Source organism: Balaenoptera borealis (assembly GCF_965194805.1).
Source record: "Balaenoptera borealis genome assembly, chromosome: 7".
NCBI classification, from domain to species: domain Eukaryota; kingdom Metazoa; phylum Chordata; class Mammalia; order Artiodactyla; family Balaenopteridae; genus Balaenoptera; species Balaenoptera borealis.
In genome coordinates, this window is record NC_138864.1 from 54272214 (window position 1) to 54284706 (window position 12493).

General features: G+C 38.7%; 1 pseudogene across 1 annotated transcript; it reads right to left on the reverse strand.

Annotated features, from left to right (window-relative positions):
* Positions 1-399: 399 nt before the first annotated feature.
* Positions 400-4525, reverse strand: LOC309631728 (small ribosomal subunit protein eS4 pseudogene; annotated as a pseudogene). The gene has a single exon. The product of its transcript is annotated as a small ribosomal subunit protein eS4 pseudogene (transcript).
* Between the last annotated feature and the right edge of the window lie 7968 nt (positions 4526-12493).

The window sequence follows — 12493 nt, forward strand, 5'->3', positions numbered from 1 at the left end:
ACTGCTTCCAAGCTCACTTAGATTGTTAGCAGAATTCATTTCCTTTTAGTGGTAGGACTGAGGGTCCCAGCTTCTTGCTACATCTAGAAGCTGTCCTCAACTCCTAGAGACCATACAGTTCATAGAAGCTGCCCACAGTTCCTTGCCTTGTGGACCTCATGATATGGCTGCTTACTTCATCAAGACAGCAAGGAAAGCCTCTAGAGGGAGTGTGCTAGCAAGCCAGGGTCTTACATAAGGTAACATGATCACAGAAGTGACATCCCATCACCTTGGCCTCATTCTATTGATTAGAAACATGTCACAGGTCTTGGCCACACTCAACAGGAGGCAATTATACCAGGGCATGAATGATGGGAATTGGGGTTCATGAGGGCATCCTAGATGAGGGCATCTTGCTGAGGACTTGGATGTTGGGTATGGTCAAGATTTGAAATGAGTAATTTAAATAAGATATCCCTAAATTGGTGAGGGAGGGAGGGGAAGAGGAAGAGGGAGAGAGAGAGAGAGAGGGAGGGGAGAGTTGGGGGCAGGGAAGGCATTTATTAAGGCACCTATTAAGCCTAAAATGACCATATGTTTTGGTTGCCTGGATCAGTGTCAGTTTAAACAACAAATTATACAATCACCAAATTAAGGCCCTCCTATGTGTCAGGACCTGCATAGTCAAAAGAGAAACTAAGACAAAGCTTTCTATGTGTTTTTATATGATCCTTATCACAAATGCTATCAGGTAAGTGCTGTTCTTCCCACCTGACAAATTTCAAAAGTGAGGCTCAGAGATGTTAAATAATTTGTTTAAGATCACACTGCTGTTAAGTGGCAGAGCCAAGATTCAAGTCCATACCTGTCTCATCCTAAAACTTGTTTTCTTTTCATTCTTTTTTCATCCTAATGTACGAGGGATGTTTGGGATATTTATTATAAGCCAAGTTGAATTGTGTACTGCTTATTTCCCCATAATATATCCCTTTTACAGAGAGCTTTAGGAACTTGCCTAACTTCACACATCAATTTTAGTTTAGAACCAAGTGAATTATGGTTTGAATTAATTAGGAGGCTTTTGGTTGCAAGTAACAGAATATCTGACTAAACATGGCTAAACAATGGGAGTCTATTATCTTATATAAAAAGAAATCTAGATGTGAGAAGTTCCAGAATGTTTATTGATGCTTGAGCTCTTGGTCAGCTAGACTGCAATTTTATTGTTTTTCTCCTCATGGACACAAAATAATTGCTGCAATTCTAAACATTATGCCCTCATCAGACAATATCAGCAATAGGAAAGGATTTTCTTCTCATATGACTCCCTCTTTCATCAGGGAATTTAAAAAATAACCTCCAGCTGACTTTCCCTTATAATTAATTGACCCCCAATGTATCACACTTTTATACTTAAGCCAATGAAATAAAGGGAAATGAGATTACCAGGACTGGCTTAGGCCAATTATGATTTATTCCCAGAGGCAGAATTGACCTTCCCTGAGCATTTTGCTGCCTGATGCTTGAAAGAGTTTGGCATTCTAGTAGTGTTGGAGAAAGGAAGAAAAGTAGTTGGATCCACAGTGTCTGCTACAGGGTTCTATGCCAAAGGCTTATAACAGTGAAAGCCTCATAACAATGGACCTCCATGGGCAAGGTCACTGTGCTGAGTCACTGCTTCTTATGGGTTGGAGGGGACACTCCTTAATAACTACTGCCTCTCTGTCATCCCTGCCAGGTGGCTTAATGCAAAAAGTTAGGTTCAAGTTTCTGACTTTACACTTGTGATAAATAACCATCATTCTTTGGTACATGGTGTTTTCCATAAAGCATATCATTGTTCCAAATTCTTACTACTTTGCTTCAAATAGTTTTGAAGAAAGAACAATATGAGTCATCTTTCCCAGGACTGGAAATGTGAGTACCTCCCTTTGGAAACAGCACACAAATATGTAACTGAAAATGGCAAGCACTCTCATTATCAATTTGTGTTGCTGGTATAACAGTAACACAGTAATATAGTCATAATAGTAATGATTAATAATAATGATAGCTACCATTTATTTAATGGTGCCAACCACTGGGCTGAGAATATTTATACACACATTTATTTTTTTCTTTTCTTTTTTTTAATTGAAGTAGAGTTGATTTACAATACTGTGTTAGTTTCAGATGTACAGCAAAGTGATTTAGTTATACATATACATATTTTTTCAGATTATTTTCCATTTAGATTATTATAAGATATTGAATATAGTTCTCTGTGCTATTCAGTAAATCCTTGTTGCTTATCTGTTTTATATATAGTGGTGTGTGTTTCTGTTAATCCCGTACTCCTCCCCCCTGCCCTTTCCCCCTTGGTGACCATGTTTGTTTTCTATGTCTGAGTCTGTTTCTGTTTTGTAAATAAATTCATTTGTATTATTTTTTAGATTCCACATGTAAGTGACATCATATGGTATTTGTCTTCTCTGTCTGAATAACTTCACTTAGTATTATGATATTTTCTAGGTCCATCTGTGTTGCTGCAAATGGCGTCATTTCATTCTTTCTTATGGCTGAGTAGTATTCCATTGTATATATGTACCACATTTTCTTTATCCATTCATCTATTGATGGATACTTACTTGGGTTGCTTCCATGTCTTGGCTATTATAAACAGTGCTGCTGTGAACACTGGGGTGCATACACACATACATTTTTTTTTTTAATGTAGTATTATCTTTAAGTACAAGTCATGTCACTTAGAGATCATTTTATCCACTGCTCTGTTTGGCCGCCAGTCTCTTGCCTCTCTCCTCAGCAATGGTAAGGCGGCTACACTTTCCACGGGGAAGAGAGATCCATGGTTTGTTGCCCAGTGTCAGATTTGATGAAGTCAGTAATATTGCTAGTCTCCAAATCAATTTGAATAGTGTCATTCATCTTGATGAGGGGATCAGGGTAGCGGATGGTGTGAGCATAGTGGGTCACCAGATGAAGGATGCCTTTTGTCCCCACAAAGATCTTTCTCATTTTGCACAACTTATACTTGGTCTCCTCTGGTGTAATACGATGAACAGCAAAGCGACCCTTGGTTTCATAGGTCAGACGAAAATTCTCTCCAGTCTTGTCAATGCTGATGACATACATAAAACCAGCAGGGTAGATTATATCAGTGTGGATATTGCCATCAATCTAAATGAAACGCTGCATGCAGATCTTCTTTACTTCATCTCCTGTTAGGGCATACTTAAGTCTGTTCCTTAGGAAAATGATGAGGGGGAGACATCCCCTCAGCCTGTGGGGTCCTCTAGGTGGACGAGGAACAAACTCACCAGTCAGTTTATCCAGCATCCAATGCTCTGGAGCTGCTATGTGCTTCAGGTGCTTCTTGGGACCATGAGCCATGGCTGCGCCAGGCATGAAAAGAGCCACACATACATTTAAAAAAAAATAAATGTATTTATTTATTTTATATTTTATTTTTGGCTGTGTTGGGTCTTCGTTGCTGGGTGCGGGCTTTCTCTAGTTGCGGCGAGCGGGGGCTACTCCTCATTGCGGTGCTCGGGCTACTCACTGCGGTGGCCTCTCTTGTTGCGGAGCACAGGCTCTAGGCACGCGGGCTTCACTAGTTGTGGCACGCAGGCTCAGTAGGTGTGGTGCATGGGCTTAGCTGCTCTGTGGCGTGTGGGATCTTCCCCAACCAGGGCTTGAACCCGTGTCCCCCGCATTGGCAGGGGGATTTTTACCCACTGCGCCACCTGGGAAGTCCCCACACATACCTTCTTAATCCTCATAACAATGACATGAGATAGGGTTGAATATCCCCATTTTATACACAAGAGAACTAAGGGGGAGGTTATGGGACTTGTCCAATTTTACACAGCTGAGAGTTAAGCTTTGAATCCTGTCCACTGATTCAGAGCAAGCCTGCTGCATGTCTGTGGTGTGCTGCTGTCACTGAGCTCATGACCTCACCTGCTACAGATGAAGAACAAGGGTGTGCAAAGGGAGTGGGAAGAGAGGTGTCTTCTAAAGGCTGAAACTGATCACCATGGGGGAGGATTTCAAAATTCATTTGTAAGAAGACAAATCTCAAGTTAGAGTTTTAGAGAAACATTATTGTATTGTCAAGGCTATCTGGGGTCAAATCCAAGCTTTACCATTTTCTAGCTGCCTAGCCTGGGACAGATTATTTCTGCTGTCACTGTCTCCGGGTCTTCATGTGTAAATAGAGATAATAATAGTCCCTACTCCATAGAACTACAGGGAAGATTAAATGAGTTAATGGACATAAAGCACTTACAACAGTGGCTGAAATTTTATGTCATTGAGAGGATGTTGAAATAATGGGGGAAATAATGTGAGTCAGATGAGCTTGGGTTTAAATCCTGACTCAGCTACTTAGCAACCATGTGACCTGGACCAAAATGTTAGACTCTGTGTACCTAATGTATGACTTGTGTTAATAAACAGGTTTTAAGAATATGACCTGTTTTAGCACTACAGCATTACCCCTTCCCCTACAATCATTTCTTCCTATTTTGATAGGTCTGATTGATAACAAGTGACTTATTAAAATCAGGTTGATGCTGCTTTGAGTATAGCAGCTCAGATTCCTCTACCTTAAAGATAAGTAGGCCTCAGTATATTATCTCAAATTAATGTCTGGCCAAAGGATTTTCACAAGTGAAACATTTAGTACTGAACGGAGGGGAAAATGTTAGTAAAGGTGATAACAGTTATCCACTAGGTATTTCATCCTCTGAATTTCTCAGCAAAGGAATCTGGATACTGAGTAGGAGGCAAACATATGTGCCTAGTTGCTGTTGCTGCTTGTAATAAATACCTTTAAGCAGAAGTGCTGCTGTTACTGCTACAGTTTTGGGCAGTCCCCCGAGTGTCTCAATACTTTCTTCTTCCAAAATCATTCCTCCTCCCTATCTTAAATAGATTTTTTTAGAGTATATGGTTTCTTTAGAGCCCTGTTTTGGGCCAGATGCTACATAAGAGTGAAATCTGACAAATGAATTCACTCAAGGGTGTTAGTGACCGGTATAACTGCAGTTTACAGTGAGTGACCAGAAAGAACTGCAACTTACAAAATTAGATACATGCATTTCTAACAAGAGTCTGGGTAGGTAGAGATGTTAGAGTGGGAGACTCTTTAAGGCTCCTCCTGTCTCACGTGGTCTGCTTTCCATCAAAAAGCTTCCATTGGCCCCGGTGGACTAGACTTCAGTTTATGCACCAGTTTACACCCCAAGCAAGCTAAGAGCAAGGTAGGACTCCAGTGGGGCTGTAGAGATTCACTTCCTTTGGTTTTATCTCTTCATTTGGGGCAGGGTCTTTTCCCTGGACACAAGCCAAGCACATTCAGTCACACCAAAATATCTTTTAACCTGAATAATATGAACAGTTATAGCTATAATTTTATCTTACAATTATTTATTTTTTTTCTGTTACCTAAGGTTAAGCCTGCCCCGTGGTGAAGTTGTTATTTTGTAAAAATTTTTTATTATGAGAGACCCAAACTCCAAATAACTCAGGCCAGAAGACAAACTGCTGTCCTGAAATTGCTCAAGCTATGGCCCAAATGTCCACCTACCTTTAAACTTTATGGAGATGGGCTAAAAATATTTCCACTTTGGTAAGCGCCAGGGGTTCAGATGAGGACTTACGGGAATCATGATTTGCTGGACTGCCATTCTGCTTTCTGAGATAAAATGGTGATGAATTTTTAAGCCGAAGACTTTTTACAATGCAACTGACAGGCCAAAAGCAATTTTCAGTTTTTCACAAGGATCCAGGGAGTAGAACTCCCTACCACACCAATAAGCATTTCTTGGCAGCCGCTAGCTAGATGTGCCTAGAGCTCTTGGCAGAAGCTATAATAAACTTGTCCTTCTTCCTTCTATCACACCAGCCATTCACAGTTGATTTATAGTGCTTTCTGAGAAAGGCAATTCTCAGTCCTCAGGGACATCAAAGTGAAAAGCACACCAAATGAAGTGTTTAATTTCATCAACCCAAGAATTAAGTAAAAAGTCTTTTTCTCTGTAGGGTTTATAATAACAAAGTAGCCTTCTGTTAGAGAGACTTGATTACATGAGCCCTTATAAAATAAACTTCTGGCATAGATTATGTGTCATTTAAAATTGTAGCGGAGAATAACATTAGAAGGTAAACCTGTTCAATTCATTCCTTATAAGACCACATGCATTTTTTTTTTACCATAACAAATAGATCCTATAATATATCAATATGATAGAAGTTTATTTCTTTTCATTTTTTAAATGAACAGACTCTTTTTTAGAGTAATTTTAAGTTTATAGAAAAATTGATTAGGAAGTACAGAGTTCCTACACACTTCCTCCACTGCCTCCTCCCCGCCCCAGAGTTTCTCCTATTATTAACATCTTGCATTAGTGTAGTTCACTTGTTGCACCTGAGCCTATACTGATCCATTATTATTGACTAAAGTACTTAGTTTACAATAGGGTTCACTCTCTGTGTTGTCCATCCTCTGGGTTTAAACAAATGTATAATGTATGTCGTATCCACCATTCCAGTATCATACAGAATAGTTTCACTGTCCCAAAGATCCCTGTTCATCTGTTTATTCCCTTCCTCCCCCTGACCCCTGGCAACCACTGAACTTTTTCTATCTCCATAGTTTTATCTTTTCCAGAATGTCATATAGTTGGCATTGTACAGTATGTAGCCTCTTCTCACTGGTTTCTTTCACTTAGCAATATGCATTTGTAGGAGAGCAAAATTGGCCCTCCCAAAATGTCTCTTTGGCTTGTGGTTTATTTCGAACGGAAAACAATCAAGGCCCGAAAGACTCAGGAAGAAACTTTGACCTCTCTCTTAGCTGCCTAAAGCATTTAAAGGCCCTGTTCCCGGAACAGAGCTGTCAGCAGGGATATATGGAAAGAACACGGGCCAGGTGTGGTGGGGGAAACTTGGCAGGGCCTGGAGATCAGAGTCCGCTCTGTGTCGCATTGCCTTTGAGTGGCCCAGAAAACATTTGTTTACCAAACATTTGCTTTTCCACCTTCATGTGAATTGCCTTCCTCTGCTTTGAAGTCCCAAACTACTACATGAAACATCCTCTTTTGTCTTTAGCCGAAGAGGGCATTTAAGGTGAGGGTTTCAGCCATTTTGGTGGGTTACTCAGTTTTCCTGGGTCTCTCCCATGTACACATGTTATTAAACTCTTGTATGATTCTCTCCTATTAATCTGTCTCATGTCAATTTAATTCTTAGACCAGCCAGAAGAACCTAGAAGAGTAGAGGAAAATTTCTTCCTCCTTAAGGTTCATCCAAGTCTTTGCGTGACTTAACAGTTTATTTATTCTTATTGCTAAATAATATTTCATTGCATGGATTACAACAATTTGTTTATCCATTCACTTACTAAAGGACATCTTTGTTGCTTCTGGCAGTTATGAATCAATTTGTTATAAAAATTTGTATGCAGATTTTTGTGTGAACATAAGTTTTTAACCCAGTTGGGTAAATAACAAGGAGCATGAGTGCTTGTTCATACATAAAGGTATGTTTAGTTTTATAAGGAACTGCAAAACTGTCCTCCAAAGTGACTGTAACATTTTACATTCCTAGCAACAATGAACGAGAATTCCTGTTGCTTCACACATTTGCTAGCATTTGGTGTTGCCAATGTTTTGGATTTTAGCCTTTCTAATAGGTATAGAATGATATCTCACTGTTGTTTTAATTTGTCCACATGCATTTTGAAATGTCTCAAAACATACTGCTCCCTCCTGATCTGGGGTTCTTAACCTGGAGTTGAGAGATGGGATTTAGGCCCTTTGTGAAATGGTGTGTAAAACTGTGTGTGATTTTTCTGCAACATGGGACTTACTTTTATTTTTAGACTTTATAAGAGATTTCTCAACCACAAAGATGAAGAGCCATCATTTTAGAGTATTTTATCATTTTTTAAAAAATGTAAATCACTGTTACAATATTATCAGATTCCATGCTTTTTAAATATATTTATTTATTTATTTTTGTCTATGTTGGGTCTTTGTTGCTGCACGCGGGCTTTCTCTAGTTGCAGTGAGTGGGGGCTACTCTTCATTGCGGTGCACAGGCTTCTCACTGAGGTGGCTTCTCCTGTTGCATAGCACGGGCTCTAGGCACGCGGGCTTCAGTAGTTGTGGCTCGCGGCTCTAGAGTTCAGACTCAGTAGTTGTGGCGCACTGGCTTAGTTGGCATGTGGGATCTTCCCCGAACAGGGCTGGAACTCGTGTCCCCTGCATTGGCAGGCGGATTCTTAACAACTGTACCACCAGGAAAGTCCTATGCTTTTTAAAAGGTTAGACTACAGGCAATTATGTTCATGATCATCCAACACATTTGTAGAACATCTTTAATGTGACAAGCATAGTATCAGGCACCACAGAGTCAAAGCTCAAAAACACATGATCTCTGGGACTTCCCTGGTGGTCCAGTGGTTAAGACTCTACGCTCCCAATGCAGGGGGCCCGGGTTTGATCCCTGGTCAAGGAACTAGATCCTGCATGCATGCTGCAACTAAAAGATCCCTCATGCTGCAAGGAAGATCCCGCGTGCCACATCTAAGACTGGGCACAGCGAAATAAATAAATATTAAAAAACAAAACAAAACAAAAAACATGATCTCTGTTCTTAAGAAATTCAGGCTGGTGCAACTCATATTATCAGGCAGTAATCATAAAGGAAGACTCAAAGACTGCTGTGTCACATTCACAATTACCTCTGGATGCTCAGTCCAGCTTGTGCCAGTAGATGTCATTGTCGTGTAGGCCAGCTAACTGATCAGCTACCCCAAAGACAAGGAATTCAGAAATGTCTTTTTTTCCCCTTGATGCATGATGCACATATGTGTTAAAAAGACATCATGTAGATTTTTTTTTCTCTTATTGACAAAGACGTAGAGCCACCATAAGTATAAAATTGTGGTTATTTTGAAAGTTAAAGGAGATTTTGAAGCCTAAGTAAAAAATATTTCTGCAAAAAGAATATACATAACCAGTAATATTATAAGTCTATAATATATAATGTAGCTTGCAACTTGAGACTATTAGGCTTTCAACATGATCTTGAGGTTTATTAAAGCTTCCATTTAAACAAGCAACAATTACCATTACTTATATTTAATACCATCTTGCTTTTCTCCTGTAAAACCCAAAGACAAATTGAATACAGTGAATACAGTAGCAGTGAAAGATTTAAGTTTTAGTGTTTATGACATATGTTGTTTCAGAGAGTATTATTCTGTTCGGAAATAAGAATTTTGTACAAGGAAAAGCTGTACAAAGTATAGCTTTTTAAAGTGCTCATTCATTCATTAAATAAAGTATGCTAATGCCCAAGAATTTTCAAGCCTTGTACTAGTATTGCAAATACAAAAATAAATAAATTATATGCCCTGTCCATAAGGAGATTATATTCTAGTGAGAGAGAATTTGGATTTTCTTTTCTTTTTTGTTTTTTTGAAACAAAAATTAGGGTAGCAATTGCATAGATGAAGACTCAGTTGGAATTAACATGTGTTTTTTGGCTAGTCCCAAGCCAGGAAGAGACCAATGAGGTACACTAATATACAACTGTGCCAAGGCTTAGAGTGTTTTCTTTAATACTAAGGGGCTGGGGTTCTGGATTCAGTTACTGAACCAATGAGTATGTCTACCTTACTGCTTGTCATCCATATCCTAAAGAGGCTTTGTTGATGCACACTATTTTTCATATAGGGAGTCATTTTGAAGAGGCTCTTTTGTTCATCAAGTAAGTGGGTGAAAATTGTACTGAGAGTGTTGACATAAGAAACTCATTATGTTTTTAAAAATATTTATTTATTTATTTGGTTGTGCTGGGTCTTAGTTGTGGCATGCAAACTCTTAGTTGCGGCATGCATGTGGGATCTAGTTTCCCGACCAGGGATCGAATCCGGGCCCCCTGCATTGGGAGCATGGAGTCTTAAGCACTGCACCACCAGGGAAGTCCCAGGAAACTCATTTGATGAGGCCAGCATTATCCTGATACTGAAACCAGACAAAACCATTATAAGAAAAGAAAACCTGCATAAACATAGACCCCCAAATTCCCAACAGAGTATTGTCAAATCAAATCCAACAATATATAAAAAGAATAATACATCATGATCAAGGGAGTTCATCCCAGGATGGCAAGCTGGCATAATATTGAAACGAAATCAATGTAATTCACCATATCAATAGACTAAAGAAGAAAAATTATATGATCACTTCAATGGATGCAGAAAAAGCATTAAACAAAATTCAATATCCATTCATGATATAAACTCTAAGCATATTAGAAATAGAAAGAAACTTCCTCAACTTAATAAAGGACATCTATGAAAAGCTTAGAGCTAACATTATACTTAATGGTGAAAGACCAAATGCTTTCCCCTATGATCAGGAACAAGGGAGGATTGTATACTCTTACCATTGCTATTCACCATCTTACTGGAGGTTGTAGCCAGTGCAATAAAGAAAGAAAAAAATGCAAAGAGATTGAAGAGGAAGAAATAAAACTGTTTGTATTTACAGGTGACATGACTGTCTATATAAGAAATCTCAAAGAATAGACAAAATAGCTACTGTAACTAATACATGAATTTAGCAAGTTTGCAGGATACATGCTTAATACACAAAAATAATTTATATATATATATATATATGCAAAAGTTGGAAGGTGAAATAAAAAATATCACTGCACAATAGGACTAAAACCATTAAATACTTACGTATAAACCTAACAAAATATGTGTAAGTTTTGTATGCTGAGAACTATAAAATATATATCTCTAAAGAAAGAAGTATCTGAGTTCATGGATTGGAAGACTCAATATTGTTAAAATTCCTATTATTCCCTAATTGTTATAGATTCAATGTGATCCTAATGAAAATTCCAGCAGATTTTTTTCTTTTCTAGAAACTGGCAAGCATATCCTAGACTTAAATAGGAAAGCAAAAAGTATAGTCAAAACAATTCTGCAGAAGAATGGCTAAATGAATGGTGAAACAATTTTGAAAAAAAGATAAAAGTTGGAAGAATCACACTACTACCTGATTTCAAAACTTGCAAGCCAGAGTAATCAAGACAGGGTGGTATTGGCAAAAGGACAGACACAAAACAATGAAACAGACTAGAGCAAGTGTTGTCAAACTACAACCTAAAAGCCTAATCTGGCCTGCTGTCTGTTTTGTAAATTAAGTTTTGTTGATACAAAAAAATAGCCAGGCTTATTTATTTACATATTGTCTATTACAGCTGCTACTATGCTGTAATGACAGAGTTGATTAGTTACAGCAGAGACTGTAGGGCCTTTGAGCCTAAAATCTTTCTTATCCTTCCCTTTACAGGAAAAGTTGGCCAACTCCTAGAATAGAATCCAGGCATAAAAGAACTCATATATGGTCAATTGATTTTTGGCAAACATGCTGAGGAGAACGTGCAAACATGCAACGGAGAAAGGATAGACTTTCAATATGTGCTGTTGCAACAATAGATGCTGGACGTATATGTTGCAAAATGTGAACCTTGACTTATACCTCACACTGTATTAAAAATTTAACTCAAAATAGATCATAGACCTAAGTGTAAAACCTAAAGTATAACATTTCTAGAAGACAATAGGTGAAAATCTTTGTGAACGTGGGTTAGGCAAAAGTTTTGTAAAGAGCATCCAAAAAATGCAAACCAGAAAAGAAAATGTTGATAAATTGGGCTTGATCAAAATTAAAAACAACCAGTCTTCAAAAACCAGTGTTAAGGACTCGCCTGGTGGCACAGTGGTTAAGAATCCACCTGCCAATGCAGGAGACACGGGTTTGAGTCCTGTTCCGGGAAGATTCCACATGCCACGGAGCAACTAAGCCCATGCGCCACAACTACTGAAGCCCGCGCATCTAGAGCCCGTGCTCTGCAACAAGAGAAGCCGCCGCACTGAGAAGCCCACGCACCGCAACAAAGGGTAGCCCCCGCTCACTGCAGCTAGAGAAAAGTCCACGCAACAATGAAGACCCAATGCAGCCAAAAATAAAAATGAACAAAACAGAAAAAAAACAAAGAAACAATGTTGAGAGAATGAAAGAGAAGCCACAGACTGGAAATAAATATTTACAAAACACTATCTAATAAAAGACTGATTTCATTAATGTGTAAAGAACCCTGACAGCTCAATAATTGACAAACAGACAATCTCATTAAAAAAAAAATGGACAAAACATTTGAAAAGACATTTCATACAACAAGAGATACAGAGGGCTAATAAACACTGAAAAGATCATTAGCCATTAGGGAAATGCAAATTAAAACCACAATGAGATATCATTACAGGTCTCTTAGTGTCAGCGGGGATGCTGCGCCGCTGGAACTCTCATACGTTGCGGGTAAGATGAAAAACGGTGCAGCCACTTTGAAAAAACAGCGTGGCAGTTTTTTATGAAGTTAAACATGTACTTACTACATGACCTAACTCATCTTCTAGGTT